We start from the raw sequence: 19462 nt of genomic DNA, 5'->3' as shown, positions 1-19462 counted from the left end.
TAGCAACATGCTGGTTGTAGGCCGCCTCCTCCTTACTAGCAACATGCGGCTTGTCGGCCGCCTCCTCCTTACTAGCAACATGCTGGTTGTAGGCCTCCTCCTCTTTACTAGCAACATGCTGGTTGTAGGCCGCGTCCTCCCTACTAGCAACATGCTGCTTGTAGGCCGCATCCTCCTTACTAGCAACATGCTGCTTGTAGGCCGCATCCTCTATACGAGCAACATGCTGGTTGTAGGCCTCCTCCTCTTTACTAGCAACATGCTGCTTGTAGGCCGCCTCCTCCTTACCAGCAACATGCTGCTTGTAGTCCTCCTCCTCCTTACTAGTAACATGCTGCTTGTAGGCCGCCTCCTCCTTACTAGCAACATGCTGGTTGTAGGCCGCGTCCTCCTTACTAGCAACATGCTGGTTGTAGGCCGCCTCCTCCTTACTAGCAACATGCTGGTTGTAGGCCGCTCCCTCCTTACTAGCAACAAGCTGGTTGTAGGCCTCCTCCTCTTTACTAGCAACATGCTGCTTGTAGGCTGCCTCCTCCTTACTAGCAACATGCTGCTTGTAGACCGCCTCCTCCTTACTAGCAACATGCTGCTTGTAGGCCGCCTCCTCCTTACTAGCAATATGCTGCTTGTGGGCCTCCTCCTCTTTGCTAGCAACATGCTGCTTGTAGGCCGCCTCCTCCTTACTAGCAATATGCTGCTTGTAGGCCGCCTCCTCCTTACTAGCAACATGCTGCTTGTAGGCCGCCTCCTCCTTACTAGCAACATGCTGCTTGTAGGCCACCTCCTCCTTACTAGCAACATGATGCTTGTAGTCCTCCTCCTTATTAGCAACATGCTGCTTGTAGGCCGCCTCCTCCTTACTAGCAACATGATGCTTGTAGTCCTCCTCCTTACTAGCAACATGCTGCTTGTAGTCCTCCTCCTCCTTATTAGCAACATGCTGCTTGTAGTCCTCCTCCTCCTTACTAGCAACATGCTGCTTGTAGGCCGCCTCCTCCTTACTAGCAACATGCTGCTTGTAGGCCGCGGCGTCCACAGCAGTGACACTTAAGTGTGTTTTTGAGAGTGAAACATGTTCTGTGAGAGCAGAAATTATCAACAATAAATAATATCAATATGAAATGAATTCATCTCTGTATTAATAGACTAAAGCACAAGATTTTTCAAAATATGGACTTTTTTTTATTTTTAGCTGCAAATGAGACAACAACATGCTATTTTTGACCAAATGTGTGCCAAATTGTTCATTTATATCTCTCCAACATCTCCCACTCCACTTCCTGTCATTCCACGCAGAAAAGTGCACTTCCTGTCAGGATGTGTGCGGCGTATAAATCCTGTCTTGCTATGAAGAGACAAGCTGTTGTCCACCGAAGAGACTCCGTCATTGATTGACGTTCTCCACTTCATGTATTGCTCCATTAAAGAAAACTCCAGAAATTAAAAAATTGCCTCGCCTCTTATTTGAAGTCGATGCTAGTCAGGATGTGCGAGTAGCCCTGGCCGCCATATTTGCTAAAGATTCTGCAACCTAACACAAACACATGTTAGCACCAATCATATATGACAACGACATATGATGTAATTCACCTCACAAGGAAAAGAGCAACTACTAGAAAGGTCTCTCATGTCTTGACTCTCTGTAGAAAGGGTGGTTGAGCATCTGGGTTCCAAAACGGTCTCAACTCAGCAAACCGCAGCAGTTTGGCCACATTGGATATGGTCCTAATAAAAGTAGATATTGTTAATGTGTTCATAACTGACACAGTACTTACTGTACATTCAAAGTTCAAGTGGTAAACCCTATTTTAGCTCCATAACACAGAGTGTCTTTTCCCAGCCTGTACATTAAAAGTGAATGTGACGACACAGAAGCTGTTTGCTGGGGAGCTTATCATCATTACAAAGTCACTTCTGGGGACCTTCACCATGACTAAAATGCTCTTTTCACCTCTCCATGTGAGACACGACCCCTTTGCCCGGGTCACCTCCCGCCTCCCGAAAACCGCGCACTAGAGATGCGCAGATATGCAATTGTATCATCCGCAACCGCATCACTAAAGTCGTCATCCACCCGAACCAACATTTTATCAGAACTGCATCCGTCCGCCACCCGCCCGTTGTTATATATCGGGGTCGGCCATCTTTACCACTCCAAGAGCTATTTTAACCCTTATTCACAGAGTAAAGAAGACAATGGGAGCGGCTAACATTCTCTCGAATATCCGCTGGTGCGCATCCAGTTAATGAGAATAAGGGCGTGCTGTGAATCCATTGCCTTTGACGCCTTTGACGCCTTCTACATCATGTATGAACCGTTTACCCGCACTAGAGATGCGCAGATATGCAATTATATCATCCGCAACCGCATCACTAAAGTCGTCATCCACCCGAACCAACATTTTATCCGAACTGCATCCGTCCGCCACCCGCCCGTTGTTATATATCAGAGGTCGGCCATCTTTACCACTCCAAGAGCTATTTTAACCCTTATTCACAGAGTAAAGAAGACAATGGGAGCGGCTAACATTCTTTCGAATATCCGCTGGTAAGCATCCAGTTAATGAGAATAAGGGCGTGCTATGAATCCATTGCCTTTAACGCCTTTGACGCCTTCTACATCATGTATGAACCGTATACCAGTCCAGCAAAATGTTGTGTGCAGCTTCCGCAAACACGCGTACAAGATTGAAAGGCATACTGGGTGATACAGAGTACACTGATGGTTGTGATATAAACAATTTTAACACTCTTACTAATATGCGCCACGCTGTGAAGCCAAACCAAACCAGAATGACAAACACATTTCGGCAGAACATCCTCCCAGTAACAAAACATAAACGCAACACAACAAATACCCAGAATCCTTTGCATCCATGACAATTCCTGAATATATTTTACACCCCCCCGCCCCCAATCCCGGCCACTTTACCGACGCATGGAGGCTGAGGGGTGTGGCGGGGCTTGCTGCTAGCGGGGTGTATAATATAGTAAGGATTCTGACAAGAACAAGAAAGTTTGATCATATTACTCCTGTACTGGCTCACCTGCACTGGCTTCCTGTGCACTTAAGATGTGACTTTAAGGTTTTACTAATTACGTATAAAATACTACACGGTCTAGCTCCATCCTATCTTGCCGATTGTATTGTACCATATGTCCCGGCAAGAAATCTGCGTTCAAAAGACTCCGGCTTATTAGTGATTCCTAGAGCCCAAAAAAAGTCTGCGGGCTATAGAGCGTTTTCCGTTCGGGCTCCAGTACTCTGGAATGCCCTCCCGGTAACAGTTCGAGATGCCACCTCGGTAGAAGCATTTAAGTCTCACCTTAAAACTCATCTGTATACTCTAGCCTTTAAATAGACCTCCTTTTTAGACCAGTTGATCTGCCGCTTCTTTTCTTTCTCCTATGTCCCCCCCTCCCTTGTGGAGGGGGTCCGGTCCGATGACCATGGATGAAGTACTGGCTGTCCAGAGTCGAGACCCAGGATGGACCGCTCGTCGGGACCCAGGATGGACCGCTCGCCTGTATCGGTTGGGGTCATCTCTACGCTGCTGATCCGCTTGAGATGGTTTCCTGTGGACGGGACTCTCGCGGCTGTGTTGGAGCCACTATGGATTGAACTTTCACAGTATCATGTTAGACCCGCTCGACATCCATTGCTTTCGGTCCCCTAGAGGGGGGGGGGGTTGCCCACATCTGAGGTCCTCTCCAAGGTTTCTCATAGTCAGCATTGTCACTGGCGTCCCACTGGATGTGAATTCTCCCTGCCCACTGGGTGTGAGTTTTCCTTGCCCTTTTGTGGGTTCTTCCGAGGATGTTGTAGTCGTAATGATTTGTGCAGTCCTTTGAGACATTTGTGATTTGGGGCTATATAAATAAACATTGATTGATTGATTGATTGATTGAAACCACAATTTAAGAAACTTATCAGGACGGAAAGTTTGTTCGGTGGAATGCGACACATGACAACCTGTGTGGCGGTCAACTCCTCACTGAAAGAATGTTCCAGAATCAATCACTCACACACAATCACAATCATTTGATACGGTCACCGTGGCGAATGATGCACATGTTCCTCTTGTCTTATGATGTGCAGGATGACTAACATATGACCTCCTTCAAGGCCAACACACTCCTTCACAAACGACCACATACATTCTTCTATTCACTGCTATAATAATAAACCTTTTCACCGTGTTTTCTACATTTTAGACCTTGGCGAGAGTCTTGGACTCTGGCTCGCAGTTTGTGAAGGACAGTTTAAGTTTTGCTCAGTCGTACTATGAATAACCAGGTGTGTTCCCATCGGATATTGAGCTCAGATACTGTTCATGCACAAAGCAAGTGCAGGTAAATGTGTAATTTCATGTCTGATACAGGCAGTCTTGTGATATCATGTCTGATACAAGCAGTCTTGTGATATCATGTCTGATACAAGCAGTCTTGTGATATTATGTCTGATACAAGCAGGTTTGTGATATCATGTCTGATACAAGCAGTCTTGTAATAACATGTCTGATACAAACAGTCTTGTGATATCATGTCTGATACAAGCAGTCTTGTGATATCATGTCTGATACAAGCAGTCTTGTAATAACATGTCTGATACAAGCAGTCTTGTGATATCATGTCTGATAAAAGCAGTCTTGTGATATCCTGTCTGATACAGGCAGTCTTATTATATCATGTCTGATACAAGCAGTCTTGTGATATCATGTCTGATAAAAGCAGTCTTGTAATAACATGTCTGATACAAGCAGTCTTGTGATATCATGTCTGATACAAGCAGTCTTGTGATATCCTGTCTGATACAGGCAGTCTTGTGATATCCTGTCTGATACAGGCAGTCTTATTATATCATGTCTGATACAATCAGTCTTGTGATATGTCTGATACAAGCAGTCTTGTGATATTATGTCTGATAAAAGCAGTCGTGTGATAACATGTCTGATACAAGCAGTCTTGTGATATTGTGTCTGATACAGGCAGTCTTGTGATATCATGTCTGATAAAAGCAGTCGTGTGATATCATGTCTGATACAAGCAGTCTTATAATAACATGTCTGAGACAAGCAGTCTTGTGATATCATGTCTGATAGAGGCAGTCTTGTGATATCATGTCTGAATCATGTCTGATACAAGCAGTCTTGTGATATGTCTGATACAAGCAGTCTTGTGATATCATGTCTGATACAGGCAGTCTTGTGATATGTCTGATACAAGCAGTCTTGTGATATCATGTCTGGTACAAGCAGTCTTGTGATATTATGTCTGATACAGGCAGTCTTGTGATATCATGTCTGGTAAAAGCAGTCTTGTGATATGTCTGATACAAGCAGTCTTGTGATATCATGTCTGATACAGGCAGTCTTTTGATATCATGTCTGATACAAGCAGTCTTGTGATATCATGTCTGAAACAGGCAGTCTTTTGATATCATGTCTGATACAAGCAGTCTTGTGATATCATGTCTTATACAGGCAGTCTTGTGATATCATGTCTGATACAAGCAGTCATGTGATATCATGTCTGATACAAGCAGTCTTGTGATATCATGTCTGATACAATCAGTCTTGTGATATTATGTCTGATACAAGCAGTCGTGTGATATCATGTCTGATACAAGCAGTCTTGTAATATCATGTCTGATTCAAGCAGTCTTGTGATATCATGTCTGATACAAGCAGTCTTGTGATATCATGTCTGATACAAGCAGTCTTGTAATATCATGTCTGAAATAGGTAGTCTTGTGATATCATGTCTGATACAGGCAGTCTTGTGATATCATGTCTGATACAAGAACTCTTGTGATATGTCGGATACAAGCAGTCTTGTGATATCATGTCTGATACAAGCAGTCTTATGATAACATGTCTGAGACAAGCAGTCTTGTGATATCATGTCTGATACAGGCAGTCTTGTGATATCATGTCTGATACAAGCAGTCTTGTGATATCATGTCTGATACAAGCAGTCTTGTAATATCATGTCTGAAATAGGTAGTCTTGTGATGTCATGTCTGATACAGGCAGTCTTGTGATATCATGTCTGATACAAGAACTCTTGTGATATGTCGGATACAAGCAGTCTTGTGATATCATGTCTGATACAAGCAGTCTTATGATAACATGTCTGAGACAAGCAGTCTTGTGATATCATGTCTGATATAAGCAGTCTTGTGATATAATGTCTGATACAAGCAGTCTTGTGATATCATGTCTGATACAGGCAGTCTTGTGATATCATGTCTGATACAAGCAGTCTTGTGATATCCTGTCTGATACAGGCAGTCTTGTGATATCATGTCTGATACAGGCAGTCTTGTGATATCATGTCTGATACAAGCAGTCTTGTGATATCATGTCTGATACAGGCAATCTTGTGATATCAAAGGTCACAGTCAGGTGCTGGTGGGTCATGGTCCGCAGAACAGTCTGGACCTTGCCGCTCATCCGCGGCACGGCAGATACTTGGCGTTTCCTGCCAGCCGAAGCAAATGCAAAAGAGGCGGCGATGAATGACTGACAGGCTGTCAGGCTGCACACTTTTTGCATGTTTGATTTTGAGGTTAGCAGACAGAGCAGACACACGCAGCGGAGCAGCAACCAAAAGACTAACTCAATGCCCCTTGGAAAGATTGCTCTCACCAGGCGACCATTACAACAATTCCAACAGGTGACTTCCAACATGTTACAATTCCAACAATTCCAACATGTTCCAATCCTCCTTTCATTCCAGCAAAAAGGGCTTGAGAAGTGCAAGACGTCTTTAGCAGAAGTTGAAGTTAGAAATTGGCGAGGAAGAAGCCTTCTGGCCTTCACCCTCAACATTCGGCTGTTCTCCTCTTGATTGGCAGAGCAAGTAAAGCTAGCAGCTAAAAAGTCATGGCGAGACTTTATGAGGCAGCTCTTTAAATGGCACTTCATGAAATTTTATAGTTCAAACTACAATATTATACAGCACCAATTTTATTGAATCTAATTATTCTTGGCGCAATTTTGTCCGCTGTTGTTTAGTATGTTCACTATTTTATTTAAGGACTAAATTACAATAATAAACATATGTTTCATGTACACTAACATTTTTTGTAAAAATAAAAACAATAATGCCATTTTTTTTGTCATGTCGGTGTGAATATGTTTTGTTTTAGTCATGTTCGGTTTTGATTTTGGACTCTTTGTCCACTTTAGTTTGTTTTGTCACCATAGCAACCCATTAGTTTTCACCTTGTCCCCATGTCACGCACCTGGTTTCACTAATGATCACAGTATTATTTAAGCCACAGTTGGCGACATCACCTTCTACTCACCCTCCACACCCATGTAAAAGACCCATGTTCCTTTCTCGTCACAGTCAATCAATCAATCAATCAATCAATCAATCAATCAATCAATGTTTATTTATATAGCCCTTAATCACAAATGTCTCAAAGGACTGCACAAACCATTACGACTACGACATCCTCGGAAGAACCCACATAAGGGCAAGGAAAACTCACACCCAGTGGGCAGGGAGAATTCACATCCAGTGGGACGCCAGTGACAATGCTGACTATGAGAAACCTTGGAGAGGACCTCAGAAGTGGGCAACCCCCCCCCCCTCTCTAGGAGACCGAAAGCAATGGATGTCGAGCGGGTCTAACATGATACTGTGAAAGTTCAATCCATAGTGGCTCCAACACAGCCGCGAGAGTTCAGTTCAAGCGGATCCAAGACAGCAGCGAGAGTCCCGTCCACAGGAAACCATCCCAAGCGGAGGCGGATCAGCAGCGTAGAGATGTCCCCAACCGATACACCTGGGTCCCGACTCTGGACAGCCAGTACTTCATCCATGGTCATCGGACCGGACCCCCTCCACAAGGGTGGGGGGTACATAGGAGAAAAAAGAAAAGAAGCGGCAGATCAACTGGTCTAAAAAGGAGGTCTATTTAAAGGCTAGAGTATACGGATGAGTTTTAAGGTGAAACTTAAATGCTTCTACAGAGGTGGCATCTCGAACTGTTACCGGGAGGGCATTCCAGAGTACTGGAGCCCGAACGGAAAACGCTCAGTAAGTGTTTTTGTTTTAGTTGTTGTTTTAGTAGTTCTGCCATATTGCAACTTTTAGTTTATGTCCATAGTTTTGCCTTAGTGCAAGTTTCTGTTTACATAGTCAAGTTTTGAACCTCCACTGAGAGCGCCTCGTGTTTATACCTTTTGTTTTTTTGTAATATTTTTGATTGTTCCAATCATTTTGCACCACGGGAAAACAAACCCCACCAAAGTCTACGTACGCCTTGACATTTTTGTGGTGCCCTTTATTTAGAAAAGTACTGAAAAGAATGAAAATAATTTTATTAGCGGTAGCGGTAGCAAAATATTGGTATGGGGACAAAACTAGTTGGAATGCTAGCAACACAACATGTAAGACAATGCAAATGTAGCTTGTAAAAAGCTTTAGATAGATAGATAGATAGATAGATAGATAGATAGATAGATAGATGGATTGATTGATTGATTGATTGATTGATTGATTGATTGATTGATTGATTGATAGATAAATAGATATATAGTACTTTATGGATTCCTTCAGGAGAGTTCCTTCAGGAAAATTAAAAATTCCAGCAGCAGTGTACAGAGTTGAGATCAATCAAACAGTAAAAAGTAAATAATGGGGTAATAATAGAAACAAATTGAAAAATATTACAATAAGAATAAAAATAAAAAGCCTCAATGAGATGAAGTACTGGCTGTCCAGAGTCGGGACCCAGGATGGATCGCTCGCCTGTGTATCGGTTGGGGACATCTCTACGCTGCTGATCCGCCTCCGCTTGGGATGGTTTCCTGTGGACGGGACTCTCGCTGCTGTCTTGGATCCGCTTTGAACTGAACTCTCGCGGCTGTGTTGGAGCCACTATGGATTGAACTTTCACAGTATCATGTTAGACCCGCTCGACATCCATTGCTTTCGGTCCCCTAGAGGGGGGGTTTGCCTTTAAATAGACCTCCTTTTTAGACCAGTTGATCTGCCGCTTCTTTTCTTTCTCCTATGTCCCCCACTCCCTTGTGGAGGGGGTCCGGTCCGATGACCATGGATGAAGTACTGACTGTCCAGAGTCGAGACCCAGGATGGACCGCTCGTCGGGATCCAGGATGGACCGCTCGCCTGTATCGGTTGGGGACATCTCTACGCTGCTGATCCGCTTGAGATGGTTTCCTGTGGACGGGACTCTCACTGCTGTCTTGGAGCCACTATGGATTGAACTTTCACAGTATCATGTTAGACCCGCTCGACATCCATTGCTTTCGGTCCCCTAGAGGGGGGGGGGTTGCCCACATCTGAGGTCCTCTCCAAGGTTTCTCATAGTCAGCATTGTCACTGGCATCCCACTGGATGTGAATTCTCCCTGCCCACTGGGTGTGAGTTTTCCTTGCCCTTTTGTGGGTTCTTCCGAGGATGTTGTAGTCGTAATGATTTGTGCAGTCCTTTGAGACATTTGTGATTTGGGGCTATATAAATAAACATTGATTGATTGATTGATTGAACTGTAAAATAAGAATATAATAAGAGAAACTAGGCAGTAGTGATTAGTGATGGGATCGGCAGTTATTTTGACTGTACTGAATCACTAGAATCAGTTCCTTAAATTGATTCGTTCAAAAAATGTGTTCTGTGTGCAGGTCGGCGAATCATGAGTCAGTCAGTAACAGCTTCCCCAGCTGCAGATCTCGGTGTGTGTCAGTTGGCGAACGACACAAGCCCTCAGCACCCAATGAACGAGATCCTCAATGTGACGTCATCATCTGCGACACAAGTCAGTTCTCAGTGTCAGTACGTTCGCAAATCGCGAGTCCCGATTCGGAATGAGTGAGTGAGTGCAGCGCGAACGTGATTTACGTCCTCAGCGACAACCAGTTAGTTCTTGTAGGTTCGTGAACCGAGCCTGAATCACTCAGCTACAGTTCTGTGGGCCAGAGGGCGACAGACGTGAATCGCTCTCTGCCCTGACAGACTCCCTTTGTCGTTCGCAAACAGACATTGCAGCTGTAGTAGACATTCTGTTACTTTTAAAAACACTGCGTGTGCGTTTCCGGCCTGTCCGATAAACAAAGTGTGACTAAATGTCTTGGTTGTTAAATACCTTTTATTGCACTGAAAGGAAAATAATAAATAAATAAAAGTGGGAAATAAAAAAAATAGTAATAGCTTACTAAATGCTTGCAATCAACAGTTAAATGAATAGGCTTTGTTTGTTTAGTGCAAAAACAAATATTAAATAAATTAAGAAACCCTTAACAAATGCCAACATAAAAACTAAATGTTCTGTAGCAAAGAAAATGTAAACTTAAATATGCAAACAAAAAGAAAATAAATACCTTCAAAATAAAACAAATAAATTAAAAGCCAGAAATGCTAACATAAAAACCAAATTTTCTCTAGCCTACGTTTGAAAATATAACAAAGAAAATATCAACTTAAATATGCAAACAAAAAGAAAATAAATACCTTCAAAATAAAACAAATAAATTAAAAGCCCGAAATGCTAACATAAAAACTAAATTTTCTCTAGCCTACGTTTGAAAATATAACAAAGAAAATATCAACTTAAATGTGCAAACAAAAAGAAAATAAATAGGCTACCGTTGATAAAACAAAACAAATATTAAACCAAGTGCCAGAAATGCCAACATAAAAACGAAAATTTATGTAGCTTACATTCAAAATGATAAAAATGGAAATATCAACTTAAATATGCAATAAACAACTTTATGTGTGTGTTTCTTTTCATGTGGCTTGAGTCAACATTAGCCGTTAGCTTGGAGAATGAATGGAGAAGGGATGCCAATGGCATGAAACACACACACACACACATATATATATGTAAATATATATATGTGTGTGTGTGTGTGTGTGTGTGTGGGAAAAATCACAAGACTATTTCATCTCTACAGAACTGTTTCATGGGGGGTTCCCTCACTCATCAGGAGAAAATATCCTGATGATTGAGGGAACCCCTCATGAAACAGTTCTGTAGAGATGAAATAGTCTTGTGATTTTTCCCACGCATACATATTGCGCTCTACCACGGTATCGAGCACTATTCTCTGGATAATCCAATCAAGATATATATATATATATATATATATATATATGAGAATCACTCGCGGCATTGGGGCAAGCAGAGCAGAGAGCGAGAGCGTTGTCGTTCACTGAGTGATTCATGTCGTTAATCCACGGTGAACGAATCGTTCGCTCAGTCCCTCCCCCCGCCCCCATGATGAGTAGCTGGCTGCGTCGAGGGTTCAGTGAGTCACAGAATGCGCCAGTTCCTCTCATACCGGCATAGTCGCGGCGGAGCTCAACTCAACCTAGAAAGGAACGAATCAGTTCATGAAGTGATTCGGTTCAGTCCGTTCACTAAAAAGATTCATTCGTTCGAACGAATCGTTCGCGAACGACACAACACTAGTAGTGATTATGTTATGAAAACGTATTGCACTGTTATTGTTTTGCATCCCCTGTCATCCTAGTACCCCTCATCCCCCTCCCCAGAGAGGAGTTGTACAGTCTAATAGCGTGTGGGACAACTGAGTTTTTGAGTCTATTAGTCCTGCACTTGGGATGAAGCAGTCTAGAACTGAACAGGCTCCTCTGGCTACTGATAACACTATGCAGAGGGTGACTGGCATCATCCAGGATGCTCACTAGTTTTTCCACAGTTGTCTTCTCTGCCACCGTCACCAGTGAGTTTAGTTTCATTCCGATCGTAGAACCGGCCCGCCTGATCAGTTTCTCAAGTCTGGAGCTGTCCTTCTGTCGTAGAACAGAACACTGGCAACGGGCTACAGAGCGTTTTCCGTTCGGGCTCCAGTACTCTGGAATGCCCTCCCGGTAACAGTTCGAGATGCCACCTCAGTAGAAGCATTTAAGTCTCACCTTAAAACTCATTTGTATACTGTAGCCTTCAAATAGACTCCCTTTTTAGACCAGTTGATCTGCCGTTTCTTTTCTTTTTCTTCTATGTCCCACTCTCCCCTGTGGAGGGGGTCCAGTCCGATCCGGTGGCCATGTACTGCTCGCCTGTGTATCGGCTGGGGACATCTCTGCGCTGCTGATCCGCCTCCGCTTGGGATGGTTTCCTGCTGGCTCCGCTGTGAACGGGACTCTCGCTGCTGTGTTGGATCCGCTTTGGACTGGACTCTCGCGACTGTGTTGGATCCATTGTGGATTGAACTTTCACAGTATCATGTTAGACCCGCTCGACATCCATTGCTTTCCTCCTCTCCAAGGTTCTCATAGTCATCATTGTCACCGACGTCCCACTGGGTGTGAGTTTTCCTTGCCCTTATGTGGGCCTACCGAGGATGTCGTGGTGGTTTGTGCAGCCCTTTGAGACACTAGTGATTTAGGGCTATATAAGTAAACATTGATTGATTGATTGATTGAACCACAGACTGGTCAATGTAACAGACATCGTTTGCTCTCATTTGAATTTACGAAGGCCTTTTTTTTGTGTGTGGGAGAAAGAGAAGAGGATGCAAAAGGCTGAGCGACACCAAGACGCCATCTTTGTCTCCCAGCAGACGCCATCTTCCACAGCGGCATTTGTTGCGGCGTGCTCGCTGGCCACGGCACTCAGCAAACGGCCCAGCAGATGAGCGCCGCCACACAGAAGCTTGCAGCACAACAAACATTTAAGTCTCATCTTAAAACTCATCTGTATACTCTAGCCTTTAAATAGACCTCCTTTTTAGACCAGTTGATCTGCCGCTTCTTTTCTTTCTCCTATGTCCCCCCCTCCCTTGTGGAGGGGGTCCGGTCCGATGACCATGGATGAAGTACTGACTGTCCAGAGTCGAGACCCAGGATGGACCGCTCGTCGGGACCCAGGATGGACCGCTCGCCTGTATCGGTTGGGGACATCTCTACGCTGCTGATCCGCTTGAGATGGTTTCCTGTGGACGGGACTCTCACTGCTGTCTTGGAGCCACTATGGATTGAACTTTCACAGTATCATGTTAGACCCGCTCGACATCCATTGCTTTCGGTCCCCTAGAGGGGGGGGGGTTGCCCACATCTGAGGTCCTCTCCAAGGTTTCTCATAGTCAGCATTGTCACTGGCGTCCCACTGGATGTGAATTCTCCCTGCCCACTGGGTGTGAGTTTTCCTTGCCCTTTTGTGGGTTCTTCCGAGGATGTTGTAGTCGTAATGATTTGTGCAGTCCTTTGAGACATTTGTGATTTGGGGCTATATAAATAAACATTGATTGATTGAACAAACGAAACATTGTTGTTTCGGGAGTGGATGAAATGAAAGTGCTCCTTGGACGACAAAGATGCAAATGAGTGCAGATGACAAAAGTTGTTACGTAAAATGAGTTTTGGAAGGGTGCTGTTACTCATATAGTGTGACTATCTTGCCCCTGCAGGCCTCCTCATTAGTGGCAAAAAGGGGAGTGACGCTCATTTTGTATCTGGATGTCCAGACTGACATGACTGCTGGGACAGAGGAGAGGGATGAATAACCCCAGCTAACAATATCCCCAAACTCTTACTCAGACATCTTGCAATGTGAGCTGCAGTGTCAACATAAAAGCATATATTTCATTATCAGGCCAGCTGATCAACGCAGTCAAATTGTACATCATAGTTAAAGGCCTACTGAAATGAGATGTTCTTATTTAAACGGGGATAGCAGGTCCATTCTGTGTCATACTTGATCATTTCGCCATATTGCCATGTTTTTGCTGAAAGGATTTAGTAGTCCGCATTGCCGGCAGTAAGTCGAACACATTTCCAGTGAGGGTTGGACTCCGCCAAGGCTGTCCTTTGTCACCGATTCTGTTCATAACTTTTATGGACAGAATTTCTAGGCGCAGTCAAGGCGTTGAGGGGTTCCGGTTTGGTGACCGCAGGATTAGGTCTCTGCTTTTTGCAGATGATGTGGTCCTGATGGCTTCATCTGACCGGGATCTTCAGCTCTCGCTGGATCGGTTCGCAGCCGAGTGTGAAGCGACCGGAATGAGAATCAGCACCTCCAAGTCCGAGTCCATGGTTCTCGCCCGAAAAAGGGTGGAGTGCCATCTCCGGGTTGGGGAGGAGACCCTGCCCCAAGTGGAGGAGTTCAAGTACCTAGGAGTCTTGTTCACGAGTGGGGGAAGAGTGGATCGTGAGATCGACAGGCGGATCGGTGCGGCGTCTTCAGTAATGCGGACGTTGTATCGATCCGTTGTGGTGAAGAAGGAGCTGAGCCGGAAGGCAAAGCTCTCAATTTACCGGTCGATCTACGTTCCCATCCTCACCTATGGTCATGAGCTTTGGGTCATGACCGAAAGGATAAGATCACGGGTACAAGCGGCCGAAATGAGTTTCCTCCGCCGTGTGGCGGGTCTCTCCCTTAGAGATAGGGTGAGAAGCTCTGCCATCCGGGAGGAACTCAAAGTAAAGCCGCTGCTCCTCCACATCGAGAGGAGCCAGATGAGGTGGTTCGGGCATCTGGTCAGGATGCCACCCGAACGCCTCCCTAGGGAGGTGTTTAGGGCACGTCCAACCGGTAGGAGGCCACGGGGAAGACCCAGGACACGTTGGGAAGACTATGTCTCCCGGCTGGCCTGGGAACGCCTCGGGATCCCCCGGGAAGAGCTAGACGAAGTGGCTGGGGAGAGGGAAGTCTGGATTTCCCTGCTTAGGCTGTTGCCCCCGCGACCCGACCTCGGATAAGCGGAAGATGATGGATGGATGGATGGATGGATTTAGTAGAGAACATCCACGATAAAGTTGGCAACTGGAGAAAAGCCCTGCCTCTACCGCATGGGTGTCAAACTCTGGCCCGTGTAATTTAATTTGGCCCTTGAGGCAATATCAAATCAACATTAGAGCTGGCCCGCCGGTGTTATACAGCGGCGGTGCCACTAATACTCATACTTGCCAACCCTCACGATTTTCCCGAGAGACTACCGAATTTCAGTGCCCCTCTTGAAAATCTCCCGGGGCAATCATTCTCCTGAATTTCTCCCGATTTGCACCCGGACAACAATATGGGAGACGTGCCTTAAAGGTACTGCTTTTAACATCCTCTACAACAGGGGTCAGGAACCTCGATTACTGTAACGTATTATTTTCCCCATGTCTAGCATTAAAAGATTACAGTTGGTACAAAATGCGGCTGCTAGACTTTTGACAAGAACAAGAAAGTTTGATCACATTACGCCTGTACTGTATATACCTTTATATACATATATACATACATATATACCTGTACTGTATATACCTTTATATACATATATACATACATATATACCTGTACTGTATATACCTTTATATACATATATACATACATATATACCTATACTGTATATACCTTTATATACATATATATCTACATATATACCTGTACTGGCTCACCTGCACTGGCTTCCTGTGCACTTAAGATGTGACTTTAAGGTTTTACTACTTACGTATAAAATACTACACGGTCTAGCTCCATCCTATCTTGCCGATTGTATTGTACCATATGTCCCAGCAAGAAATCTGCGTTCAAAGGACTCCGGCTTATTAGTGATTCCTAGAGCCCAAAAAAAGTCTGCGGGCTATAGAGCTTTTTCCGTTCGGGCTCCAGTACTCTGGAATGCCCTCCCGGTAACAGTTCGAGATGCTACCTCAGTAGAAGCATTCAAGTCTCACCTTAAAACTCATTTGTATACTCTAGTCTTTAAACAGACTCCCTTTTTAGACCAGTTGATCTGCCGTTTCTTTTCTTTTTCTTCTATGTCCCACTCTCCCTTGTGGAGGGGGTCCAGTCCGATCCGGTGGCCATGTCCTGCTCGCCTGTGTATCAGCTGGGGACATCTCTGCGCTGCTGATCCGCCTCCACTTGGGATGGTTTCCTGCTGGCTCCGCTATGAACGGGACTCTCGCTGCTGTGTTGGATCCGCTTTGGACTGGACTCTCGCGACTGTGTTGGATCCATTATGGATTGAACTTTCACAGTATCATGTTAGACCCGCTCGACATCCATTGCTTTCCTCCTCTCCAAGGTTCTCATAGTCATCATTGTCACCGACGTCCCACTGGGTGTGAGTTTTCCTTGCCCTTATGTGGGCCTACCGAGGATGTCGTAGTGGTTTGTGCAGCCCTTTGAGACACTAGTGATTTAGGGCTATATAAGTAAACATTGATTGATTGATGGATTTTAGGCTGAGAGAGCCAAGAAGCCATATATTTTAAAATGTATTTCTGAAAGAGCCATAGAATATTTTTGTAACACCGAAAACAACTAAACGCGTTCATTTTTAAGTAAGACCAACGATTCCAGAGTAAAATAAGTCTCTTATTCTTTGTAATAACATTGTTATTCTGAAGCTAACTGTGGAGGGGACGTGGCCTGCGGGCCTGCAGCGAAGCGGGGTGTTGGCAGGACCGGCCTCGAAATTCGCGACAGGTACGCCTCTCGCTCTGTTATAAGCAGCAGCCATTTGGGGCTGGAGCCAGAGCGCGAGCGAGAACGAAAGAGAAAAAGACAATTGCTGGAAATTAACTGAGAGACGTATTGAAAAATAAAATAATATTGTAACCCTGAAACAAGCTCTCATGTCGGTGCTTGGTGGTCTGAAGTACCTCCAGCAGGGCAAGCCCCACACTAACCAATAATAAATAAATAACTTATTACCATTCACACAACTTCTTGAACAGGTGCGGTAGAAAACGGATGGATAGATGGATTAAAAATGCATGAAAATGTTCTATATTTTGAATGTTATTTTTAACACTGTGATTACAAGTGGAATTATTCATTACTTATCGTGTCAAGCAATGTCAGCTCAGATTTAGCCGAGAGCCGGATGCAGTCATCAAAAGAGCCACATCTGGCTCGCGAGCCATAGGTTCCCTACCCCTGCTCTACAACCTGTCATCACTTCTGCTTTTCCTCTTTACAAACAGTATGCCCGCCCAGTCACGTAATATATGCGGCTACTACACTCACATAAGTGAATGCAAGGAATACTTGGTCAACGGCCATTCCAGTCACACGGAGGGTGGCCGCATAAACGACTTTAACACTGTTACAAATATGCGCCACACTGTGAACCCGCACCAAATAGGAATGACAAACACATTTCGGGAGAACATCAATCAATCATCAATCAATGTTTATTTATATAGCCCCAAATCACAAATGTCTCAAAGGACTGTACAAACCATTACGACTACAACATCCTCGGAAGAACCCACAAAAGGGCAAGGAAAACTCACACCCAGTGGGACGCCAGTGACAATGCTGACTATGAGAAACCTTGGAGAGGACCTCAGATATGGGCAACCCCCCCTCTCTAGGGGACCGAAAGCAATGGATGTCGAGCGGGTCTAACATGATACTGTGAAAGTTCAATCCATAGTGGCTCCAACACAGCCGCGAGAGTTCAGTTCAAGCGGATCCAAGACAGCAGCGAGAGTCCCGCCCATAGGAAACCATCTCAAGCGGAGGCGGATCAGCAGCGTAGAGATGTCCCCAACCGATACAGGCGAACGGTCCATCCTGGGTCCCGACGAGCGGTCCATCCTGGGTCGCGACTCTGGACAGCCAGTACTTCATCCATGGTCATCAGCCCGGACCCCCTCCACAAGGGAGGGGGGGACATAGGAGAAAGAAAAGAAGCAGCAGATCAACTGGTCTAAAAAGAAGGTCTATTTAAAGGCTAGAGTATACAGATGACTTTTAAGGTGAGACTTAAATGCTTCATCCGCACCGTAACACAACAGAACAAATACCCAGAACCCCTTGCAGCACTAACTCTTCCGGGATGCTACAATACACCCCCCCGCTACCAACCCCCCCCCCCCCCCCCCCCCCCCAATGTATTAGCCTGTGGAAAAAGTTAATGTTGATATTTACCCCAGAAGTCTGCAAATAGAAAAGAGGCATTACATTTTTTATTTACATTTTATTTAATATACCATTGATGTTTTTTAATTTTATTTTTTTTGGAAAGTTGATCTTGTACTAGGCTTCACGGTGGCAGAGGGGTTAGTGCGTCTGCCTCACAATACGAAGGTCCTGCAGTCCTGGGTTCAAATTCAGGCTCGGGATCTTTCTGTGTGGAGTTTGCATGTTCTCCCCGTGAATGCGTGGGTTCCCTCCGGGTACTCCGGCTTCCTCCCACCTCCAAAGACATGCACCTGGGGATAGGCCCCTCCCACCTCCAAAGACATGCACCTGGGGGTAGGCCCTTCCCACCTCCAAAGACATGCACCTGGGGATAGGCCCCTCCCACCTCCAAAGACATACACCTGGGGATAGGCCCCTCCCCCCTCCAAAGACATGCACCTGGGGATAGGCCCCTCCCACTTCCAAAGACATGCACCTGGGGATAGGTTGATTGGCAACACTAAATGGTCCCTAGTGTGTGAAAGTGAGTGTGAATGTTGTCTGTCTATCTGTGTTGGCCCTGTGATGAGGTGGCGACTTGTCCAGGGTGTACCCCGCCTTCCGCCGGATTGTAGCTGAAATAGGCGCCAGCGCCACCCCGCAACCCCAAAAGGGAATAAGCGGTAGAAAATGGATGGATCTTGTACTATTAAGTTATATAAGCGTTGCTTGTTCCATAGTCAGTGTTAAAGCAAATCAGTGTAGCAAACTGAGCAATAATTAACATTTTGTTCATGCACTTTCTCTTGCTACTTCAAGGCTTGACTGTTTGATTCATTCATTATTGTTATTTTATTTTCAAATGTATTGTTAGCCTGTGGAAAATATGTATTTCGATATTTACCTCAGAAGGCTGCAAAAAGAAAAGAGGCATTACATTTTTATTAAAATTGTATTTAATATGCCATTGATATTTTTTTTATTAATAATATTATTATTTGAAACTCGATTTTGCATGTCACTATAAAGATATAAAAGCCTTACTTGTTCAATATTCAATGCAAAACTTGTTTGGGTCCCTATTAAAAGGTTAATTAGTTCAACCTTGGCCCGCGATTTTGTTCAGTTTTAAAGTTTGGCCCACTCTGTATTTGAGTTTGACACCCCTGCCTCTACCGGAAGTCGCAGGCGATGACGTCACATGTTTGATGGCTCCTCACATATTCACATTGATTTTAATGGGAGCCTCCAACAAAAAGTGCTATTCGGACCGAGAAAACGACAATATCCCCATTAATTTGAGCGAGAATGAAAGATTCGTGTTTGAGGATATTGATAGCGACGGACTAGAAAAAAAAAAAACGCGTTTGCAATCGCGTTGCATTGAGACGGATTCATATGTTTTTAGACACATTTACTAGGATAAGTCTGGGAAATCCCTTATCTTTCTATTGTGTTGCTGGTGTTTTAGTGAGTTAAATAGTACCTGATAGTCGGAAGTGTACGTCCACGGCCGGGTGTTGAAGCGCAGTGTCTCAGGGGAAGTCGACTGCACAAGCTCAGCGACTTTTTAACCACAATTTTCTCACCGAAACCTGCTGGTTGACATGTAGT

At 44.8% G+C, this 19462-nt stretch overlaps 1 long non-coding RNA gene across 2 annotated transcripts in view; it reads right to left on the bottom strand.

The window, feature by feature from the left end:
* Positions 1-1162: 1162 nt before the first annotated feature.
* The window catches only part of LOC133568982 (uncharacterized), a 50139-nt gene continuing 31839 nt past the window's right edge, over positions 1163-19462 (bottom strand). For both annotated transcript variants that reach the window (XR_009809719.1, XR_009809720.1), the window contains exons 3-4: positions 1591-1725; positions 1163-1524 (exon numbers count right to left, since the gene is read on the bottom strand). This is a non-coding gene — a long non-coding RNA (uncharacterized LOC133568982). The remainder of the gene's footprint in view (positions 1525-1590; positions 1726-19462) is intronic.

This window comes from Nerophis ophidion, linkage group LG14 (assembly GCF_033978795.1).
Source record: "Nerophis ophidion isolate RoL-2023_Sa linkage group LG14, RoL_Noph_v1.0, whole genome shotgun sequence".
In the NCBI taxonomy this organism is placed as follows: Eukaryota; Metazoa; Chordata; class Actinopteri; order Syngnathiformes; family Syngnathidae; genus Nerophis; species Nerophis ophidion.
The sequence above is the reverse complement of the archived record's forward strand: the minus strand, read 5'-3'. Positions and strand labels throughout refer to the sequence as shown.